At 43.0% G+C, this 23357-nt stretch overlaps 1 protein-coding gene across 2 annotated transcripts in view; it reads right to left on the bottom strand.

The window, feature by feature from the left end:
* The window catches only part of timm50 (translocase of inner mitochondrial membrane 50 homolog (S. cerevisiae)), a 177783-nt gene that overhangs the window by 46188 nt on the left and 108238 nt on the right, over window positions 1–23357 (bottom strand). The gene's annotated exons all lie outside the window — the stretch shown is intronic.

Genomic DNA, 23357 nt, shown 5'->3' with positions numbered 1-23357 from the left:
CATCAATCCATAGGCCTATGTTTCATTAGGCTACTAAGCTATTTGTTTTGCCTTACTCTTTATTAATTTAGGCTAGGCCTTTTTATTCAGTTATTAATCATCTTCTGTCCTTCGCACTACTTGTGTAGCGCACGCATTCTCCGACCTGTCACCTGTCAGTCATCATCGGAAGAGAGGTGTTTGGAATTCCCGCGTTACAATCGTCAGTCAATCAAGGTGGTCACTTCAGTCAAGCTCGTGCATGAGTAATGACGTCATCCATAGCCACGAAGACTCACTCCTAGTTTAGGAGTTGTCTGAAAGGCTTTGTGAATAACTTTTAAGAGAAAACTCCAATCTAAAATCTTTAACTAGTAGTAAGATAAAAGCCTTTGTGAATAGCCTACGGCCCCAGTTATTCATCATCTTCCGTCCTTGTGTAGCGCACGCATTCTGAGACCTGTCACCTGTCACTCATCATCGTAAGGGAGGTGTTTGGAATCATGCCCGCGTTACAATCATCAGCCAATCAAGGTGGTCACGCTTGCCCATTTACCCAAATTAATGGTCAAATATTACTGATGATCATTGTTATTTAAGAACAGGCAGTGTGCGTAGGGTACCAAAAACATCTTGCTCGTAAAAAAGCATCATAACGCACATTCTGGCGGGTCTGTTATTTACTGTAGGCTGCGCAAACCACATGCCTTTATTTTGGGCAAGCCTGCATTCATTCATTCAACCTTTATTTATTCTCGGAGGGTCATTGAGGGAAGCCCTCATTTTCAATGAAGCCGAAATTACAGAAGCGAAGCAAAGCGCTCCACAAACAAGACAACATTCGAGGCCTTCTGTTGAAGAATTTTATATGAAGCCTGCGCTGACAGTAATCCTCCTGCCCCTGATAGGCCCACCACACCACAGCTGTGGATTGTGTGGAATGTTCAAGTAATAACACAATCCAATGTGTGTCTCAATTGACCGATCCCAAGCCCCTCCTCCCATTGTCAGTCCCATAGTTACTGTTGCTAAGTCGGACAAGTTTGCAGGAAAGTGTGCGAGAACGCGTGTTCAACATGGGGACGCAGCACCCCCATTTAGCCGAGTGCAACAGTGTATGCTGGATTTCTGGGCGTCAAGTAATATTGATATATTCAAAAAACAGAGGCCAGAAAGGCCTTCAGTATGCGGAAGGACACATTCACAATGTCCACTGTTATCAACGAGGTGGAACACCACAAATTGAAACCAATCCGGTGTTACGGATCTTAATGGGATACATGTTAACTGGGGATAAGCACGTTATCACGAGCAGGTAGTTTACCTTATTTGCTACAGATGTGACTCTGATTCAATAAACAGGTCTGTGCAAAGATATGGTGTTGACGTGTCCATAACAAAATCTAACCATATTTCGAGGATTAATTGAAGACGGGACCAAGTGCTGCAGATCCAAAGTTCCCACGCAACTTGGGAGAGTGGCTAGCATAAGCAGCTCATGTTGGGGAGGTGGATATAGCTTCGCTTCTGTAGGCCGATTGCCTACTTATTTTGAATGGCTGCTTTAGAAGGTAGTTCAAATAAACATGATACAAGTGTATTGAAAAGAAACCACTAGATCTATCCGTTTAAACCCCACGCACGACATATCTGCATGGCAGGCAGACGCTATCAAGAGCAATTGCATACGTGATTTGTCTTGCACTAAACTTCATCAGTGCCCGCTTAGGCTGTACTTAATTTAAATGTGGGCAATGTAGTAGCCCTAATACTGGCGATTTCGAGACTGCATAGCCTATACAGCAAGGCATAGTTTTGAATCGGCACATGATTTGATCTTTAGAAGACATTAAGCTATCTCGTTCAGCCATCAAATGCATCGCAGTAGGCTATTAGCCTATTGCGTTTGTTGAAAAAAATATTCGTTAGCTTATTTCTGTGAACAGTCTTCTATCCCAAGTTAAACATGGCAAGTTAGCCTGTGCCTAAAAGCTATAGCCTATTCTTGTTGTGTGTAAGGCGATACGTGATTGAAGGTGTCTGTAGCCTATTTGCGTCTTCCAATCGTATGAGTACGTGCGAGTTCAGTTCCTGCAAGGTAGGTAGGCTATACTTTTTTGCGTAGGCTTTGCCGTTTCAACAGTGGAAACCAGGTTTAGTTATGTTTTTGTGTGTAGTTATGAACACAAATAAAGGGAACATTTTCGTACACACTCAGATTTCTTTACTGAAAAGTAGCAGCCTATCCAAAGTTGTGCAAAGTTACCTAGCGTTCATGGGCTTCGTAAAAACCTTTCTCCGAGTGAAAACATCATCATTCCGCGTCATTCACGTCACTTAATGTGTGAGTCTTTTACTGTCTATGGTCAGAGGTCGGAAACTGGGGCTAGATTTTGCTAACAGAGTTGCCCAGTTAGGGGCTCGTCATCACTTTTGTCGTCACGTTGTAGTTCGTTTGTAGTCCATGTGGCCTTTCATGTCCAATAGTTTTAATGTGAACTTGGGAATTTGCCGTTTTTGTCACTTGAAAGATGCATATCTTTCTTTCACGAGCATCTTACACTATATTTTAAGCAAATACAGTTGTTTGTTTAGGATTAGTGAGTGTATGTTTTAACCTTTGTTGTGGCATCCGTGTTTGTCACACATTCCGATGGCAAAGCACATGAACACGCTGTCGGAAAAACAAAGTAGCCACGGGGGCGGTACTTGTCATTCCGAGGTGCTCTGAATGCACCGTTCGGCCTATGTGTGTTAACGTTTCACACGGTCAGGATATCAGATGTCACTTCTACAAGTACCCCAGGCATATATTTGAACCTTTTTGAGCTCTTTAGTTATTTAGTTACTTAGGCTACTCGCAAAAGAAGCATTATAGCATTCGCATAACCGGCGTATTGTCATACAGAATGGACACTAGAAAATTCAAAATTGACCGAGGTTGACCGAGGTCCTCCGAAGTCCTCATTGTGACATAGTAAAAGGGGGCGGGGCTTGGGATCGGTCAATTGTCCCCCGCTGACCACCTCACACATTTCTCTAGATTTTGCAACGAACTTACATGACACAATGCCATAAAATATGCCAGTTTTAGGACACAGAATAATGTTTGTAATGATACCAGGTAGGCCAGGTATTGTCGAAGGTGCATGGTGAAGTGAAATTCTTACTTTGGAAAACAAACATTTGCCGATATCATCGCCGATCATCAGAATATTGCAACAGATTCTGTGTTCTGGACTGTAGGTAACTTGTTAAGCCAGTGGTTCTCAAACTTTTATTTCATTCCCCACTTTGATCAAGGGGCATGACTGATGATAGTGGAGATAACGTGTTATCCCGAGGCTTTTGCAAGTCAGCATCTTCGACGGTAGTCTATTAAAAATATAAGTTTTCGATGTCCCAAACGGAGAGCCATACTTTATTGTTTTTAACGATCTCTATGCTACTCACAAAAATGTAGGCATGGGGACATGATGAAGTAGGTTATCCAACTGTCATGTGTTAAATTATTGTGATTACGAGCCAGTGGTTTTCAAACATTATGCGTGACTCGGACATCTAACTAAATGCAACAGGCTCATATAGTCCTCGCATTCGCAAAATGAGGACCAGTGTTTTCTCAAATTGCAAATAGCTATTCGTTTTAACTATTTTTTTTATGATATAGCCTATACAAAAAGCACTTCATACTATCTTAATCTTGGAATATGGGGAGGGAAGTGGCGCGTCTGCAGTCAGCCGAATGTAATTCTGCGGCATAAAGCAGATGTATTTGTTTATTGTACAGAAAAATAAAAATGACATGTCAAGCAGTCAATTGACTACATTGCAGTCAAGAAGTAGGGCAAATTAATTTACGAAACCAAAACGTGGGTCATAGTTGTCTAAGCCTCTATTGCGTAGCCTGTTAAAAACGTCGCCAGATAGTATTAAATCGGCAACAACATTGTTTTCTGCAGAAGCCTACCCAAGGCTACAGATTAATTCTGAACAGTTATTTCTCTGTTTTGATTTCGATTTCAATTTGATTTCGATTTCGATTTTCGTTACCACCGTGTAGTCAAGCCTTAAGCCATACCCAAGTAGCCTAAATCGAGGTAATGTTTAATTATGCATGATTTATTTTGTTATTGAATTCGTAGGCTGGGATTACTCTCGGCAACAATTATGTAAGGGACGGCAGGCAGAGCGATGTACAGTGGCAGAGCGACGCACAGTGGCTGAAAGTGGTACTAAAGCTTCACGAAGCTTCACGCCGCATAATGCGCGAATGAAGTGGTCATTTGAAAGCGATGCCCACTGTATAGTTGGAACCCCTTGACGGACCTGAGTTCAATGACTCCTATTACGTTACTTTCCGCCATATTGGACCTCCGCCATATTGGATTTCATCAAAAACACTTAAAAGTTTTCATAGGTCACAAACTTCATCCAATTTTCACGAAACTTGACACAGATGATCTTCAGACCATGGCGAAGCCGCCAAAACAGGAAGTGAACTCAGATCTCGGCAAGGCTTTCACATATCAAAACCAAACTCAGTACATGGGCTCAGGACCCAATTAGGAGGAGGCTCAATAAATTCGATGACTTTTGACCTACAGGTGGCGCTATAATTAAGAAAAGTACGTTTTGGCCTCTATGGGGTGATGTGTTTGAAATTAAAACATATTAGTGATCTCTGTTAATACTTTGGGAGGTCCTTAGGCTGACACATATCAACTTTTGAGATTAACATAATTGATTGGACCGCCATATTGGATTTCATCAAAAACACTTAAAAGTTTACACAGGTCACAAATTTCATCCAATTTTCACGAAACTTTGGCACAGATGATTTTCAGACTGTCTCTCACAAACGCATTGCTTTTTGGACCTTTATTCAAAATAAGTCAGCCGTGACGACCAATCGAAATTGGCGGCGAAGCCTCCAAACAGGAAGTGAACTGTTATCTCCGCCAAGCTGTCACGTATCAAAACCAAACTCGGTACATGGGCTCAGGACCCAATTAAGAGAAGGCTCAATAAATTTGGGGACTTTTGACCACTATGGGGGCGCTATAATCACAGGAAGTAGGCTCATATCTCAGCAACGCTTTCACATATCAAAACCAAACATGGTATATGGACTTGGAACCCCTCCCTGAGGACACACAATCAATTTGGTGACCTTCGACCACTAGGCGGGCGCTAGAGTTACAGGAAGTTAGCTCCTATCTCAGCAACGCTTTCACATATCAAAACCAAACTTGGTGCATAGACTTGGGACCCCATCCTGAGGACACACAAAATATTTGTTGTACTTTGACCACTAGGGGCGCTATAATTAGCAATATTTTCTCGTATCAACCTCAAACTTGGTACGTGGACTTGTGGTCACAACCTGAGGACGCACAATAAATTTGGTGACTTTTGACCACTAGGGGTGCTATAATTAGCGTATCAACACCAAACTTGGTACATGGACTCATGAACACATCCTGAATAGCTACAATACATTTGGTGTCTTTTGACCACTAGGGAAAACTATGACATGAATTAGGCTCATATCTTACAAACGCTTTCATGGATTGAAACCAAACTTTGTACATGGACTCAAGACCCAATCCCAATCCAATTCAATCCAATCCAATCAACAATCACATGAAGTAGGCTCATATCTCAGCAATCCCAGCAATCCAAATCCAATCCAATCCAGTCCATTCCAATCCTGTCCAATTCAGTCCAGTCCAATCCAGACCAATTTAATCCAATCCAATCAACAATCACTTGAAATAGGCTCATATCTCAGCAATTCCCATCCAATCCAATCCAGTCCATTCCAATCCAATCCAGTCCTGTCCAATTTAGTCCAGTCCAATCCCAATCCAATCCAATCCAGTCCAATTCAATCCAATCCAAATCACATGAAGTAGGTTCATATCTCAGCAATCCCAATCCAGTCCAAACCAATCCAATCCAATCCAATCCAGTCCAGTCCAGTCCAATTCAATCCAATCCAATCAACAATCACATGAAGTAGTCTCATATCTCAGCAATCCCAATCCAGTCCAATCAAATCAAATCCAATCCAGTCCAGTCCAGTCCAATCCAATCCAGTGCAATTAAATACAATCCAATCAACAATCACATGAAGTAGGCTCATATCTCTGCAATCCCAATCCCAATACAGTCCAGTCCAAACCAATCCAATCCAATCCAGTCCAATCCTGTCCAGTCCAGTCCAGTCCAGTCCAGTCCAATCCAATCCAATCCAATCTAATCCAGTCCAATTCAATCCAATGCAATCCAGTCCAGTCCAGCCTAGCCTTGTCTAGTCTAGTCTAGTCTAGTCTAGTCTAGTCTAGTCTAGTCTAGTCTAGTCTAGTCTAGTCTAGCTTAGTCTAGTCCAGTCCAATCCCAACTTCTGCTTATTTGCTTGGCCCCCACATTGCTGCTTGCAGCTATATTTATTATTATTATAACGAAACGCTCATTTGCCATTGAACCATACAGTAAAAAGTTGGGATATTCGGCACATTGATTCGGTTCAGTCATATCTTTAATTTATCAAAGTTTCAAGTCTGCACTTTGAGTGCTCTAGCGCCACCAACGTTTCAAATGTTGAATTGCATCTATGCATTTACAGTACATCACATTTTGAACATTAAGGTATATTTGAAATCCTTGGATGAGACCGAACTCGACGCATCCCATGACGTCAATTTCCGCCATGTTGGATCTTCCGCCATATTGTATTTCATCACTTCAAACACTTAAAAGTCATCAAAGGTTACAAAGTTTGTCCGATTTTCACGAAACTTGACGCAGATGATCTTCAGACCATGACTCACAAATGCATTGCTTTTTGGAGCCATATTCAAAACCCATCGCCCGTCGTGACCAATCAAGTTTGGCGGCGAAGCCGCCAAACAGGACGTGAAGTAATCTCAGCAAGGCTTTCGCGTATCAACACCAAACTCAGTACAGGGTCTCAGTACCCAATTAGGAGGAGGCTCAATAAATCTGATGACTTTTGACCTATAGGTGGCGCTATAATTAGCAAAATTACGTTTTAGCCTGAAACGGGTCATGTGTTTGGAATTAAAGCATATTAGTGATATCTGTTAATACCTTGAGAGGTCCTTAGGCCGACACATGCCAACATGTGACGTCAACATAATTGATTCGACCGCCATATTGGATTTCACCGAAAGCATTTAAAAGGCATCAAAGGTCACAAAGTTTCTCCGATTTTCATGAAACTTGACGCAGATGATCGTCAGACCATGACTCATAAACGCATTGCTTTTTGGAGACATATTCAAAACCGGTTGCCTGTGACGACCAATCACGTTTGGCGGCAAAGCCGCCAAACAGGAAGTGAAGTGATCTCAGCAAGGCTTTTGCGTATCAACACCAAACTCAGTACAGGGTCTCAGGACCCAATTAGGAGGAGGCTCAATAAATTTGAAGACTTTTGACCTATAGGTGACGCTATAATCACAAGAAGTGGGCTCATATTTCAGCAATGCTTTCACATATTGAAACCAAACTTAGTATATGGACTTGGGACCTCATCCTGAGGACAGACAATAATTTTAGCAACCTTTGACCAGTAGGGGTGCTATAATTTGCAAAACTTTCTCGTATCAACACCAAACTTGGTATGTGGACTCGTGACTACAACCTGAGGATGCACAATAAATTTAGTGACTTTTGACCACTAGGGGTGCTATAATTATCAACACTTTCTCGTATAGACACCAAACTTGGTATGTGGACTTGTGACCACATCCTGAGGATGCACAATACATTTTGCGACCTTTGACCACTAGGGGTGCTATAATTTGCGACACTTTCTCGTATCGACACCAAACTTGGTACAAGGACTCGGGACCACATCCTGAAGACGCTCAATTTATTTAGTGACATTTGACCACTAGAGGCACTATAATTATCAACACTTTCTCGTATCGACACCAAACTTGGTATGTGGACTTGTGACTACAACCTGAGGACGCACAATACATTTGGTGATGTTTGAGGCATGCGTATGTTTGGGGGGCTATTGGGGTGTGTGGGAGAGGAGGTTTATCTGTGTATATGTGTGTGTGTGGGATGGGGGGTTAATTGGGTGTGTGTATAATGTAACAACATTGGGTTGCCATGACAACTCCTGCTCAACTGCTTGGCCCCCACATTGCTGCTTGCAGCTATATTTACACTTGTTACTGTTAAACGTAGGCCTAACTGGTATCATTACAAACATTATTCTGTGTCCTAAAACTGGCATATTTTATGGCATTGTGCAAATTCGTTGCAAAATCTAGAGAAATGTGTGAGGTGGTCAGCGGGGGACAATTGAGACACACATTGGATTGTGTTATTACTTGAACATTCCACACATATCCACAGCTGTGGTAGGCCTATCAGGGGCAGGAGGATTACTGTTAGCGCAGGCTTTATATAAAATTCTTCAACAGAAGGCCTCGAATGCAGGCTTGCCCTGTGGTTTGCGCAGCCTACAGTAAATAACAGACCCGCCACAATGTGCGGTATGATGCTTTTTTACGAGCAAGATGTTTTTGGTGCCCTACGCACACTGCATGTTCTTAAATAACAATGATCATCAGTAATATTCGACCATTAATTTGTGTAAATGGGCAAGCGTGACCACCTTGATTGGCTAATGATTGTAACGCGGGCATGATTCCAAACACCTCCCTTACGATAATGAGTGACAGGTGACAGGTCTCAGAATGCGTGCGCTACACAAGGACGGAAGATGATGAATAACTGGGGTCATCGGTCGAGTCAGTCAGTCAGAGATGGCAGCACTAAGCGAGTGGTGGCGACCCACCCAACAGTGGCGGATTTAGCAAATTGGGGGCCCAAAGCGAAGGTATGTATGGGGCCCCCCCATCCAATCTTTAAAAGAGAACGAAAAAAAGCCTACCGACTGAATGGTGGATAGGCAGGTAAAGCTAATCTACAGGAAAGTAAAGGTTGGAGAGGAGAAAAAAACCTTCCCCTTTAAACACTGCATACACTTCTTTACTCCAAAATGAAGATGGAAAGCAGAGAACACACAAGCACTGTAGCACTACACAAACTAATCACGATAGCCCAGAGAACCCTACCCCCGCCCCCCCCCACCACCACCACCTAAAAAACCCCGGTGATGGCCCTTTAATTCCCCTTTATGCCTGTTTGTTTTTCTCCTACTCATATTATAGGCAACTTCTTGAAATAGAATTGTTAATACTTATATACAGTATTAATTGGTACACTTTACATTTCTGTATACTATCTTGTCATAGCCTACACCAGAACGAGCACCAGAACGAGCATCAGGTGGCTGAAATCCAGTCATTTCTAACCTATTCCCAACTGCTGCATCTTTTTTGTACAACTTGACATCTGATTATAACTTCACCATAGGGTAGCCTTCACAATTTAACCGGCAATGGCTATATTTTGGATATAGGCTATAGGCTTAAATGTCACTCGGACAGACCGAGAGAATTGTTTTTTTACTCCAGCCGACAGTCTGTCCTGCATTGACAACATGCTGCATAGCCTAAACGAATGTTATAGGTTTTAGGTTTTCTACTTTTTTTTACTTGTATGCTCGATTTCAAACTATCTACTTTGTGAATGAAGTTGTAGCCTACTTTCCTTTTATGTGCTTGTTGAACGATACTGGCAAGCGCGTCACTGTTTTCACTGTCATCATATCATTGCTCTCGTCTCGTTGATGTTGCACCTTCCAGTGAAGTTTTCTGAGCTGTTAGATTTATAGAACATCTTCTTCCGTGTAATGACACGGGCTGATACCACATAAGCCAGTCGTAACTTTTCGTGGGGCAACGCTTTGGGCGAATTCGCGATGTAGGCCTAATTCACTAACGAAACTGGCATGAGAGGGGATATTTTCTGACGTTTCAACAACGAAACAGAGTTTGCCATCATTGCAAGAAGTAAGCAAATTTGTCGCTAGTCGCTAGATGGCATTTTCTCTTGCAGGGATGGCCAAAAGTCACTTAATCCAGCGACAAAGTAAATTGGCAACACTTTCCCAGACGTCCTTTGTGTTTATCTTTCGCGCAACGCACGTTACAGACTAGTCCATTTCATATACATAACATGAACTGGACATTTTAACTACTATGTCAATGTTTTAACTTATTTCTTAAGACTATTATTAGAATTTACCATACTTTTGAAGCGTTCATGATGACAAGGGGATTTTATTTATTTTTTTTAGGTTGGTTGGGGGCCCCCCTACTAAGACTACTGGTAGGGGGCCCCAAGCAGCCGCCTATCTATGCCTCTATGTTAAGACCGCCCCTGCATACAAATAGGGCCAAAACCTATGGCTTAAAATGATTTTGTAATGACAGAAAGCTTTGTAAATCGTGTGGTAATTACCTTTATGTTAGGGTAACTTGTAACTTCTCACATGAAGAGCTGGCAGTGTTAAGTGCATAGACAGTAAAAGAAAGTGTCAACGCTAAACAGGATAATAAACAAAACATGCTACGGTGAGTTAACGTCGAAGGGTAAAGTCACGTGACTTCTAGTTGTAGTCTGTTTATGAAATGAAAGGAGCAATTTCATTTTTTTAAAAGAAGGCAAAATAGTGTGATATTTTCACAGTTAGTAGATTATTACTGTACACACACTGAAAAATATTGAGGCAAATTGTAGACCCTTCCATATACAACTAAACACGGATGTTGAAGGTCTTGCTTAAATGGATTTTTAAAAATCATTATTCTATGTAATTTGCACTTTCAGAAATAAGAGATGCTGTAGGCCTATTTTCAGATTGTCTTATTTTGTTTACAAGTTACAGATGGAGTCTGGGTACTTATTGTACTGTTTACATCTTACACAGTTCAGGCTGTTGGTGCAGCCTGAGACATGCACAATAAAAAAATTGCTTTCTGCATTTTTGTTTTGCTTTTCCCTCCATTGTACCAAACTCGTACCGAACCGTGATGTCCGAACTGAGGTATGAACCGAACCGTGACTTCTGTGTACCGTTACACCCCTAGTCTCAAGTGAGTTAGATGTTTATTGAGAATACTCATGGCTTATTCATAGTGTGAATTCAGGACACACTTGTATAAATATTTTTATATAAATATTTTTTTTTTCTTCTGAAAATCTGATGACAGTCATATTTTGCACACAGGTAAAGGTGCCCAATATCAGTAATTTCTGAAACTAAATTACAAAAGTAAAAAAAAAAAGTTTCACATATCTGATTATCATAAACATGTGTTTTCTATACAGAGATATCGACATCGGTAAATATCGGTATCGGCAATAACAGCAATATTAATATCGGTTATCGTATCGGCCACAATTTCCACATTGATGCATCACTAAAAACAGAAAAAAAAATGGAGAACAGAAGGCGCCCAAGTACTGACCCCTCAGGTACACCTGTTGTATAAAAGGCCGGGACTTTTATTGTATATGTTAGCTATACTTCCGGTGAAATATCCTGATCTCGTCATTGTGTTTCCTAATTCACCTACCTGTTCTAGAAACGGAGCTGTCCACGCTTGGCAGGCTCCAAGTTAAAGTTTATAATTACCTTTTAAGTGAAGTTGCCTTTAGTTTCAAAGTCTTCATGGTACATTCCCTCACAGTCAATGATGAAACGTAAGTCATGCTGTTGAATTTGTGTTTATTTCCGTTTCTGTTTGCTTGTTGTAAATCCGTATGTATGCTAGTCAGGATATTCTCTAAATATATTGTGTAGCCTACATTTCCTAATATGCCTAAAATGTGTTGAGTATAATGCCTACACTAGGGCTGGGATAAACGATTATTTTTTTAACGATTAATCTAGCGATTATTTTTTCGATGCATCGATTAATCTAACGATTCATTTTTTCCGTCCGATTCGATTTCGATTATCTCCCCATTAATTCACTTATTTACATATCTGAATGAAAAAACATGAATTCTTTAACATTGCAATATATGTTTATTGCTCTTAAGATTCCAAAATAAAAGACTATACAAGTGCAAAGTAATGCATTCTTAGTCAGAGGTAGCATTTAATAAAGTTCAGTAGTGCATGTCTAATTGAGTGCCTGTCATTTTAAGACGTTCCTGTGGGAATCCTTGCAATTAACATTAACACAGTTAAAAGGCTGCTGATGTGTGGATGCAATTCGTAACATAGTTAGTTCAAATAACGGTTCGTACTTCTCCTTTGGACAAGCACTTTTGAGTCTTGGAAAACACTTTTCCATTTACATCGGGATTTTGCAAACATTCAGAGTCAATAAAATGAGCCCTGCATGAGTAACGAATACAAGCAGCTGCAAGTAAGCATGCTAAGCTTGACATCCAAACAGTATTCTAACGTTAGCTTTGAGATACTGCTTGATTGCATACTGTAACTTAACTTAGTTTAGTCTCCTCAATGTACTATGTTGTGATAAGACCTTAGCAGAGTTTACTTTTAACTTTACTGCAGCAGTTTTGAACAAATTTGCACAGCATGGTCACGATGCTAAGCGGATTTAATAGCAATTTAGCCCACTGTGTTCTATGCAGTGCTTCTATGTGGCAACAACAATCATTCAACAATCGTGAATATTTTGCATATGCAGAGGAGGAGCAGCGGGCTCGTTACGAGAGAGAGCGGGCGGGGCGAGGAAAGGCTGTGTGAGTAAAAAGTGCAGCTCAATGAAATTATTTTATAGTATCTTTAATTTAAATAGTAGACCTACAACATAGAACATCAATGTGTGGTGGCCGGTTTTGATTTCGTGGTGCCCAGCCACAGATTAGTCAATGTATGGAAAACACTGAAGGTGTAAAATGAAAAATATTTAGCAGCACACATTATGCTTGACGAATCGACGATCATATTTTGCGTCGACATATTTTTTGCATCGACCTCATCGATTACGTCGACGCGTTGTCCCAGCCCTAGCCTACACGTATCTAAGTTGCCTGTTATTAGCGTTTTAGCACTATTTGCCTCGATGTTGTTTGAGGATATTTCGGGTAAAAGTTTTCCTTCGTCCTCGTGAGATTTACGTGTACTCGTTCTAACTGCGCTACCTCTTTGGCCACTAGGAGGCTCCAGAGACTGTATAATGTCTGCTCCATGACTGAGCTGTCTTTCCTATGAGAAATCGCCAGTGTTTTATGTTGGATTGGTGGTGTGACTCAGGCACTTATCTGTTAAAGTAACTGCAGATCCTTATTTGTATTTTATAGTGCCTTATTTCTTATTTCTATTTTTTCTTGTTTCCCTTTCCTTTTCAGACTGTGTCTGGATTTATGTATTTGTGAATATATGTGAATTTGGACCTGAGCTATGAGAACCTTTAAGAACACAAGTCAATAATCACACCCCATCGTCTCCTCATCATTCCTCTACCTGGCATTCTAACCGATGCCCCATCTTGGATAACTCCTAACACCTAAACGAACCAGCCATCCAGGGTATATACAGAAATTCTTAAGTTGAATTTAATACCTTTTAATACCTTTTTTAATACCTTCACAATATTGTTTAATACCAACACGACTTCGAGCTGCAACTAGCGGCAACCTTTCGAAATTCAGTGTTGGGGGTGACTAATTATAAAGTAACAGATTACTGTCATTTTTGTTACTTAACTTTCTGAGTAAGAAAGTGTAGCAATGCTTACAATTCAAATCAAGTATCTTATTACAGTTACTGGATACTTTGTTCCTTTTTTGCTTCAATAAAAACACTGGCCTATACACAATTATTTGTTATTTAATCCTAACCCAAGATAAAAAAGTTATTTCATTGTTATGTGTAGGAAGATCACACACCACTTCTCCAGCACTACACTCTTTCTTTCACTATCATTCTCTCTCAATCAAGACAAAATTACAAATAAAAATAAGAAAAGGTATACTGGACTTTCTTCTAAAAAGGCCCACGACCATACGCAGTACACACACACACACCCTTGCTGTCTCATATAATTTGCCAGTCAAGGTATCACATTCAAAAATAGGCTGTCACATTTTACAAAAATACTAATTATTAATTGGGTGCTGCTGGAGAATGTGGGCCCCATGTGATAAAATACTTTTGGGCCTGAATGCTCCCTGTGACGAAAATTTAGAAAAATAACCCCTTAAATGGTGACTTCTGGGGAATTTTGTGGAAACTAATTGACAAATTGACTTAAAATATATTATATTATATTGATAGCATATTACTATACAGCCTATACAAACCTACACAGGTTCTTATATTCAACTAATTTTAAGCAAGTTGGGACTTTGATCTTATCACATACTACATCAAGGGAGTAACCCTATAGCTCCTGAGCAAGCTTTGAATAATGTAAAGGTAACACCTGTTAAACTAACCTTAACATGACATTTACTGAGGGTAGAAAATGTTAAATCTTATAGCCTAAACCTTATCTTATAGCCTAAACAAAGCAACACTGTCAGGCCTATATTTAACCTCTATTCTGTAGTCAAGGCAGGGGTAGCTCATTGCAAATAACCCCTTATAACATGTGCATATGTTTACATGTTATATTCTTGTTTTTTTCGCCTTTCATTTAATTTGTTAATATATTAATTTAATATATTTGTTTGAATGAAAAGGCCTTCTGCCTTTATGGGGACTTTTAATTTGAAAATGGGTTATTGTGATACTGTATGTAGGCTAGGCCTAGTTTAGGCTATGTCTGCTGCTCTTACAGCCTATGTGCTGTGTCATTGAAAACGCAATGGCGCAAATGATTACTTTTTTGGATGACAATGACAGCTGGTAGCGTAGACTTACTGATAGCTTCAATGACGCATATTTATGTGGAGACAGTAGCCCTACGTGGCCGATGAGCCAGGCAGTCGACTCTTCCACCTCTGATTACGTCCGCCCATTCTTGTTTGCTGGCTAGTAGACTCCAGAGCGGTAGAAAAACGGCTCTGGTAGACTCCATATGTGACCTGACGGCATTCACTCCCATCCAGGGGCATTTATTGTCTTTTTACAGACGTGGTAATAAGCCTCTTGGCTGTTGCTAACTAGCCTAAGCCAGTCTTTGAATCTCGAGTCCTCTAACCAAATGTCCGAAAAAAAAAAAATTCCCATGACATCGTCAATGGTAGCGAACTTTTGGCAACAAGTTTAGGCAGTAAGCCAGCCGTATATCCAGTTTGAGCAGAGTTTGAGGGGGCGCTAAAAGTTTTTACTGCAAATGCACACTGACATATCACTCAGGTCCTACTCGCACATATAAATAATATAATATAAATAAATTCACGCGAATTTTAGGAGATAGGTCTGCACTTAACACAAATGGAAAACATCATAGTTAGTGGTTCGAAAATTAATACCTCATCAGATGACGTTTATTACTTTTTAATACTGTTAAATGGCCTTAAATTTGGCTAATTTCATTTACTACCTTTTAATACTTTTTACAACCGCACGGACACCCTGCCATCCCTGTAGCCTCCCCAATATTGGTCCTTCGAGCCGGATGGAGCATTCAAGATGGAGTTTGGTGAAGAGACAATGTCTGACGCACGTCCCAAACGACAAGTGCGCCGAACTCCCTGGCTCGATGACTATGAAGTGGACTATATAGGCTCATCACCTCCCGCAGCAGGGATGATTCATGTCATTCAAGTCCCCTAACCTCACAGACTTGTCCCGGTAGCCGCCAGAGGGATGCTGCTCACACTGAGATTCCTCAGCTAGCCCTCAGCTGCCCCCAGGGGAGAGATCTGACCAGCAATGACATCCTACCTGAATACTCCCACCTGCAACGCTCATACCTAGCCCCCCACTTCAAATCAGAGTTGAGAGCCATCCGAGAGGAGAACGCTAAGCTGCTCCAAACAAGGCATCACTTCGAGTCAGGCATAGCAGAGCTCAACAAGGCACGAAGCGAGATCAAAGAGATTATAGGTGGCACGCTCAATGAGAACAGACATTGGGCAGTCTAATGCCCCTCATTGAACTACCCTATGCACCAACCTCCTCCACGCAGCACTGCAGACACAAGCCGTTTCCTTGCTGTACAGTCTAAGGAGGAGGAAGAGGAAGTGTGGCCCGACCCTCCAGTACAGTGCAAGCCTGAGGAGGAACTGCATGAAAGGATGTACAACCTAAAGTTTGAGGCACCAAAGCCAGGCTACGGCCAACCCTCCTATGTCTCATTAGAACCTGCGTACACGCCTGCACCTCCAATGCAGTCTCACCCCCCACCTCTCATGTCTGCACCTCGTAGAGGGGTACCAGCCTACTATACTCATGCACAGTACCCCCAACCTCAACCTCCTGTGTCATTCTCACAGCCACTCGCTCATCCTGCTCCAGCCTATGCCAGGCCATGGCTTGCAGTGCCCAGCTCAGCCTACCCTCCAGCATCAGCCCACAGAGTGGGACCTGCTGCGCCTACACCTTACCTACCTCTGCCTTCCTCAGTGCCTGAAGAACATTATAGGGGTCCAAAGCCCACTATCCCCAAGTTTGCTCACCCAGACCCTAGTGACTTTGCTGGGCTACGTATAGCCCTAGGGAACCTGCTCCCATCTAATGCTACAGAGCTCTTTAAGTATCAAATACTTGTAGACCACCTGAAGCTAGATGAAGCTAAGCTCATTGCTGATGCCTACCTAAATTCACCAACCCCTTACTCTGACACAATGGCTGCTTTACACGATAAATTTGGCCAACCTCATCAGCTTGCCCTGAGAAGAATAAGGAGTGTGCTGGGGTCCCCTGAAGTCAAGCGCGGTGACATAGCCGCCTTTCAAGGCGTTCTCACTCCAGATCCAGTCACTCGTGGGCCTATTGCAGAAAGTAGGACCCGATGGGGAGATTGAACTCCACTGCGGCTCACATGTAGCCAACCTTCTGAGCAAGCTACCTCCTGAACTACGAGCTAACTTTCGCCGATATCAGTTAAAGCACTCCAGAGCCGTACACACGTTGTACAACCTGTCAGAGTGGCTCCGCCACGAATCATGGTGTCAAGGCACCGACGAGCTGGCCCCTGAGAAATACAGTAAGGAGAAGCAGAACACAAAGAGTGACGGCCGTCAGGCAAAGAAAATAGTGTCAGTCCTGCATGGTGCTGGTAAGTTTCCACAGTCCGCCTCCCAGTCACCTCTGAAGAAGAAAGCAAAGAACAAAGCCTACTGTGAGAGCACTGAGCACTACCTCAGTCAGTGCACTGACGTTGCCAAGCTCTCCAAGGATCAGCTAAGAGAGTGGATCCAAGTCAACAAGCGCTGCTGGCGCTGCGCACGAGCACACCAGGCAGCACAGTGTACGCTCACGAAACCCTGCAACCTCTGTCAAGGGAAGCATCTCCTCGCCCTCCACGAGATAAATGTGAGGACGGACAAGGCTCAGAGAAACGTGTCAGCTAAAGAAGATTGCGCCGTAAACAGTCCTGCCTCTGACACGCTCTACCTCGACAGACCTGGAGCAAGCAACCGTGCCCTGCTGAAGGTTGTGCCTGTGCTCGTGCACTGCGGTGGAAGGACCTTCGACACCTTTGCGATCCTCGACGACGGGTCTGAGAGGACAATGCTGTTGCCCTCCGCAGCAAAGTCCCTCGCCATACGGGGAACTCCTGAAGTCCTACCACTACGCACAGTCCGTCAGGACATCCAGGTACTCCACGGGCATATGGTTTCGTTCCGAGTCTCTCCTGCTGCCACACCTCAGGTCAGCTACAAGATAGATGGTGACTTCACAGCAAGCCGTCTCACCTTAGCTCAATACTCCTCCTGATCGGCTCTGACCAGCCTTACCTAATAACCCCTGTCGAACCTGTACGACTTGGCCCGCCTGGTAGCCCGGCAGCCGTCCACACTCGCCTGGGATGGACTCTTCAAGGCCCTATCCAGCTCATGGGGCGGCCATCATACTCCACAGAGTGTCTCTTCATCTCTGCCACCCCACCGCCGGAAGAGCTCTTCAAGCATGTCCAACGGCTCTGGCAAGTGGACACGCTACCTCACCAGCGAGAGAGGGAAGTAACCAGGTCCAAGCAGGACAGGCAGGCAGTCGCTCTGCTCGAAGCTGAACGGTCCGCGTTGAAGTGGAAGGAGTTCATCGGTACGCTACTCCACTGCTGCGCTATGCAAGTATGCCTCCGCTGCTTGCACCTAAAGAGTCAGTGATGCCCTTGCTGCGTAGCACGGAGGCGCGCCTCCTCAGAGACCCCCAGCAAGCAGAGGCGTACAAGGTCGAAATGAACAAGCTCATGGAAGCCGGTGTGGTGAAGGAAGTCAGCGAGGAGAGTTCCTCGAAGGAAAGCTGGTATATCCCTCATCACCTCGTGAGTCACAATGGGAAGAACCGCTTGGTCTTCAACTGTTCACACCAATACCAAGGACAGACGCTGAACCAGTACCTCCTGCCTGGCCCTACCCTTGGTGCCTCCCTGCTCGGCGTCCTTGTGAGGTTCCGTGAACACCCTGTGGCAGTCAGTGGAGACATCAAGGGGATGTTTCATCAGGTCTGCCTCCTCCCTGATGATCGTCCCCTCCTAAGGTTCCTGTGGCGTGACCTGAAGGTCAGTGAGCCTCCCAAAACCTTCGAGTGGCAAGTCCTACCGTTCGGTACTACCTGCAGCCCCTGTTGCGCAACCTACGCACTCCATCGCCATGTAATTGACCACGCCAAGCCTGATGACAGCCTGAGGTTCTCTGTGGAGAACTGTTTTTACGTGGACAATTGCCTGCAGAGTGTGCGTTCAACAGGGGAAGCCAAGCTGCTGGTGGACCGACTCCGGGAGCTGCTGGCTTCTGCAGGCTTCCAGCTCCGCCAGTGGGTCTGCAATGACCCCAGTGTCCTGAGCCACCTACCTCAAGAAGCCAGATCGTAAAGCCTCGACCTGTGGCTAGCCGAGGATAAGTCCAACCCACTGGAGTCCACTCTCGGCCTCAGCTGGAACTGGCAGACAGACACCTTCGGCTACAAACACAGGCCAGTCGTATATGATGCTCCAACGCTGCGCAACATATACAAAGTCGTCGCCACATACAGTGGGCATCGCTTTCAAATGGCCACTTCAGTCGCGCATTACGAGGCGTGAAGCTGCGTGAAGCTTTAGTACCACTTTCAGCCACTGTGCGTCGCTCTGCCACTGTACATCGCTCTGTCAGTAGCCTGACTGCCGCCCCTTCTGAAAAAGCAGGAGGCTACCAAACATAATTGTTACCGAGAGGAATCCCAGCCTACGAATTCAATAACAAAATAAATCATGCATAATTAAACATTACCTCGATTAAGGCTACTTGGGTATGGCTTAAGGCTTGACTACACGGTGGTAGCGAAAATCGAAATCTGCTATGTTATTGTCAGTGTTGGGGGCAATGCAACTACGCAAATCAAAACAGTGTCTTAATTTGCCCTACTTCTTGACTGCAATGTAGTCAATTGACTGCTTGACATGTCATTTTTATTTTTCTGTTTCTGTACAATAAACAAATACATCTGCTTTATGCCGCAGAATTACATTCATATTTGGCTGACTGCAGACGCGCCACTTCCCTCCCGATATTCCAAGATTAAGATAGTAGCCTATACAAAAAGCATACTATCATAAAAATTCGTTAAAACGAATAGCTATTTGCAATTTGACAAAACACTGGTCCTCATTTTGCAAATGCGAGGACGATATGAGCCTGTTGCATTTAGTTAGATGTCCGAGTCACGCATGTTTGAAAACCACTGGCTCGTAAACACAATAATTTAACACACGACAGTTGGATAGCCTACTTCATCATGTCCCCATGCCTACATTTTTGTGAGTAGCATAGAGATCGTTAAAAACAATAAAGTAGCCTATGTCTCTCCGTTTGGGACATCGAAAACTTATTGCCTATTTTTAATAGGGTAGACTACCGTCGGAGATGCTGACTGGCAAAGGCCTCGGGATAACACGTTATCTCCACTATCATCAGTCATTCCCCTTGATCAAAGTGGGGAATTAAATAAAAGTTTGAGAACCACTGGGTTAACAAGTTACCTGCAGTCCAGAGCAATATTCTGATGATCGGCGATGATATCGGCAAATGTTTGTTTTCCAAAGTAAGAATTTCACTTGACCATGCACCTTCGACAATGAATAGCTCATTACACTTGTTACTGTTAAACGTAGGCCTAACTGGTATCATTACAAACATTATTCTGTGTCCTAAAACTGGCATATTGTATGACATTGTCATGTAAATTCGTTGCAAAATCTAGAGAAATGTGTGAGGTGGTCAGCGGGGGACAATTGAGACACACATTGGATTGTGTTATTACTTGAACATTTTACACATATCCACAGCTGTGGTAGGCCTATCAGGGGCAGGAGGATTACTGTTAGCGCAGGCTTTATATAAAATTCTTCAACAGAAGGCCTCGAATGCAGGCTTGCCCTGTGGTTTGCGCAGCCTACAGTAAATAACAGACAGCCACAATGTGCGGTATGATGCTTTTTTACGAGCAAGATGTTTTTGGTGCCCTATCACACTGCATGTTCTTAAATAACAATGATCATCAGTAATATTCGACCATTAATTTGTGTAAATGGGCAAGCGTGACCACCTTGATTGGCTGATGATTGTAACGCGGGCATGATTCCAAACACCTCCCTTACGATAATGAGTGACGGGTGACAGGTCTCAGAATGCGTGCGCTACACAAGGACGGAAGATGATGAATAACTGGGGCCGTAGGCTATTCACAAAGGCTTTTATCTTACCACTAGGAGTAGGCTACTCCTAAATCGCACTAAAAGATTTTAGCTTGGAGTTTTCTCTTAAAAGTTATTCACAAAGCCTTTCAGACAACTCCTAAACTAGGAGTGAGTCTTCCTTGCTATAGATGACGTCATTACTCATGCACGAGCTTGACTGAAGTGACCACCTTGATTGGCTGATGATTGTAACGCGGGAATGATTCCAAACACCTCCCTTCCGATGATGAGTGACAGGTGACAGGTCGGAGAATGCGTGCGCTACACAAGTAGTGAGAAGGACGGAAGATGATTAATAACTGAATAAAAATGCCTAGCCTAAATGAATAAAGAGTAAGGCAAAACAAATAGCCTAGTAGCCTAATGAAACATAGGCCTATGGATTGATGCAGTACCTTTGCAACATTATTAAATTAATCTGTCACCGTATGCCTAGGCTACATTTGCAAAGAGAACATTTTAATTTGATTCACAATGAAATGTTACATTTAATTTACATGTTAACAATGAGTAGTTTTGGTTTTGTTGGTGGCATTATTGCATTCCTTTTATGAATTCAAAATTGTTCCCTCGCGATTGGAAGCTCCTGTTGCCGCATAGCGCATTTCAAAACATCGCAGCGTAAAATGCCACAAAGCTGTTTATGAATAGGTCTTAGTGAGTTAGGAGTCCTCTCGACTTCTTTTAAGCTGTCCCAGACTTTTAGGTGCTACTTTTAGGTCTAAAATGCTTCGTGAATTACTTTTTGTGAAAAGAATTAGGAGTCCTAAAGTTAGGAGTGACACGCCCATTATTTTTAGGAGTTGCTCCTAAATTCGCCAGTTAGGAGCTACTTTTAGCCTTAAAATTCTGAATAAAAAGGCCTAGCCTAAATGAATCAAGAATAAGGCAAAACAAATAGCCTAGTAGCCTAATGAAACATACGGATTGATGAAGTATCTTTGTAACATTATTAAATTATTCTGTTACTATGCCTACGTTTGCAAAAGATAACATTTTAATTTGATGCACAATAATGTTACATTTAATTTACATTTTGACAATGATTAGCCTAGTTTTGGTTGTTGTTGGTGGCGTTATTGCATGTTAGTTATGCCTACAATGCAAAATTGCTTCCTCACTATTGAAAGCTGCATTAGGATTTCAAAACACGAAAAATGCCGCAGGTTTGTGAATAGGTCTGTGAGTTCTTTTAAGCTGTCAGAGGTGGGAAGGTGTGATTTGTTGGGGGCAGGGCCGAATTAACTGGTCACAAATGTCTGATGGCTCCCCTTCCCCCCCAGCCAACGTGAATCGGGTGGTCAGTTAATAGGCTGAAGATTTTTCCTGCCATATAAGGCAGCGGTCCCCAAACACCGGGCCGCGGCTGGTACATTCCTAACCGGGCCGTAGCCTACGACATGAGTTTAAAAAAATGCATGCAAACTAAACTCAATTTAATTCGCAATAATGTCACGTTTTTACATGGCATAGGCCTATATGCAGTTGTTTGATTGCACACATGTCTGTCCCGCCTTCAACACTTTACATATTGCCTTCAGCGCTGCGCAGCCTCAGGTCAGCTCACTTCACTTGATCAGTTCTTGGCGAACGGTAGTGTCACACGAAGTTAGCTAAACTGCTAGAATGAGCATCAAAAAACAAGCATCTTTAGCAGACACTGGCCAGGGTGTTTAAGTTGCGAGAGCCGCTGCAGAGATTTCTTACAGAAAAAAAGTCACCGTTAGCTGCACATTTTAGTGATGAGGACTGGGTGTCAAAACTCGCTTACCTATGTGGCATATTCGGGTTGCTTAATGACCTCAACCTGTCACTCCAGGGGAGAATGACGACTTTCTTTAAACTGTCAGATAAAGTCGCTGCATTTAAAGCCAAGCTTGATTTGTGGGGGCGAATAGGGACGGGGTGTATTTGATATGTTCCAAACAGTAGCCTAGTGGGGGTTTTGGGAGAGACTGAGGCAGGGCCCTTTCTCTTGCAGCTGGTGCGCGATTACCTTGTTGCGCTTTCAAATGAGTTTGAGCGTTAGGCTACTTCCCATCCTCCAAAGATCCACGGCAAACCAATGAGTGGGTCCGCAACCCATTTGTCAATATCCCGAATAGTCCTAAAATGTCAGCGCAGGAGGAAGAGCAGTTGATCGAAATTGCAAATGACGGTGGTCTTAAGAGTGTGTATGAGGAAACCTCTCTGGCGGGTTTTTGGATCAAAACCAAAGCAGAATATCCCGAGATAGCCGTAAAAGTGCTGGAAACGTTGCTACCATTTCCCACCACGTATCTATGCGAGGCCGGGTTTTCTGCAATGACTGCAACTAAAACCAAATTGCGCAATCGACTGGACATTTCAAACACACTGAGGGTGTCACTGTCTTGTTGCAGGGAAACAAGCACAGGGCTCCCACTGATTATATTCATAATGCACGTTTAGTTCCCATGTTTTGTTCCCATATTTTGTTAAGCATGTTCACACTTGATAGATGTAGCTTCAAGTTGTTCAATTTTCATAGTTCATATTGTTAAATTTTCACTTCTTCAAGTTCACGTTTTTCATGTTTTTAAGAGTTCGTTACCTTCACTGTTCATACATAACTGGAGCTAGTTCTTGCATGCACAACACATATGGAACATGGAACCCCCGACCCCC

Source organism: Alosa pseudoharengus, unplaced genomic scaffold (assembly GCF_046254945.1).
Source record: "Alosa pseudoharengus isolate Yale_2024_CS ecotype anadromous, Long Island Sound unplaced genomic scaffold, YU_APseudo_1.1 YU_APseudo_1.1_scf_13, whole genome shotgun sequence".
NCBI lineage: Eukaryota > Metazoa > Chordata > Actinopteri > Clupeiformes > Clupeidae > Alosa > Alosa pseudoharengus.
Note: the sequence above shows the minus strand (reverse complement) of the source record. Positions and strands in the feature narration are given on the sequence as shown.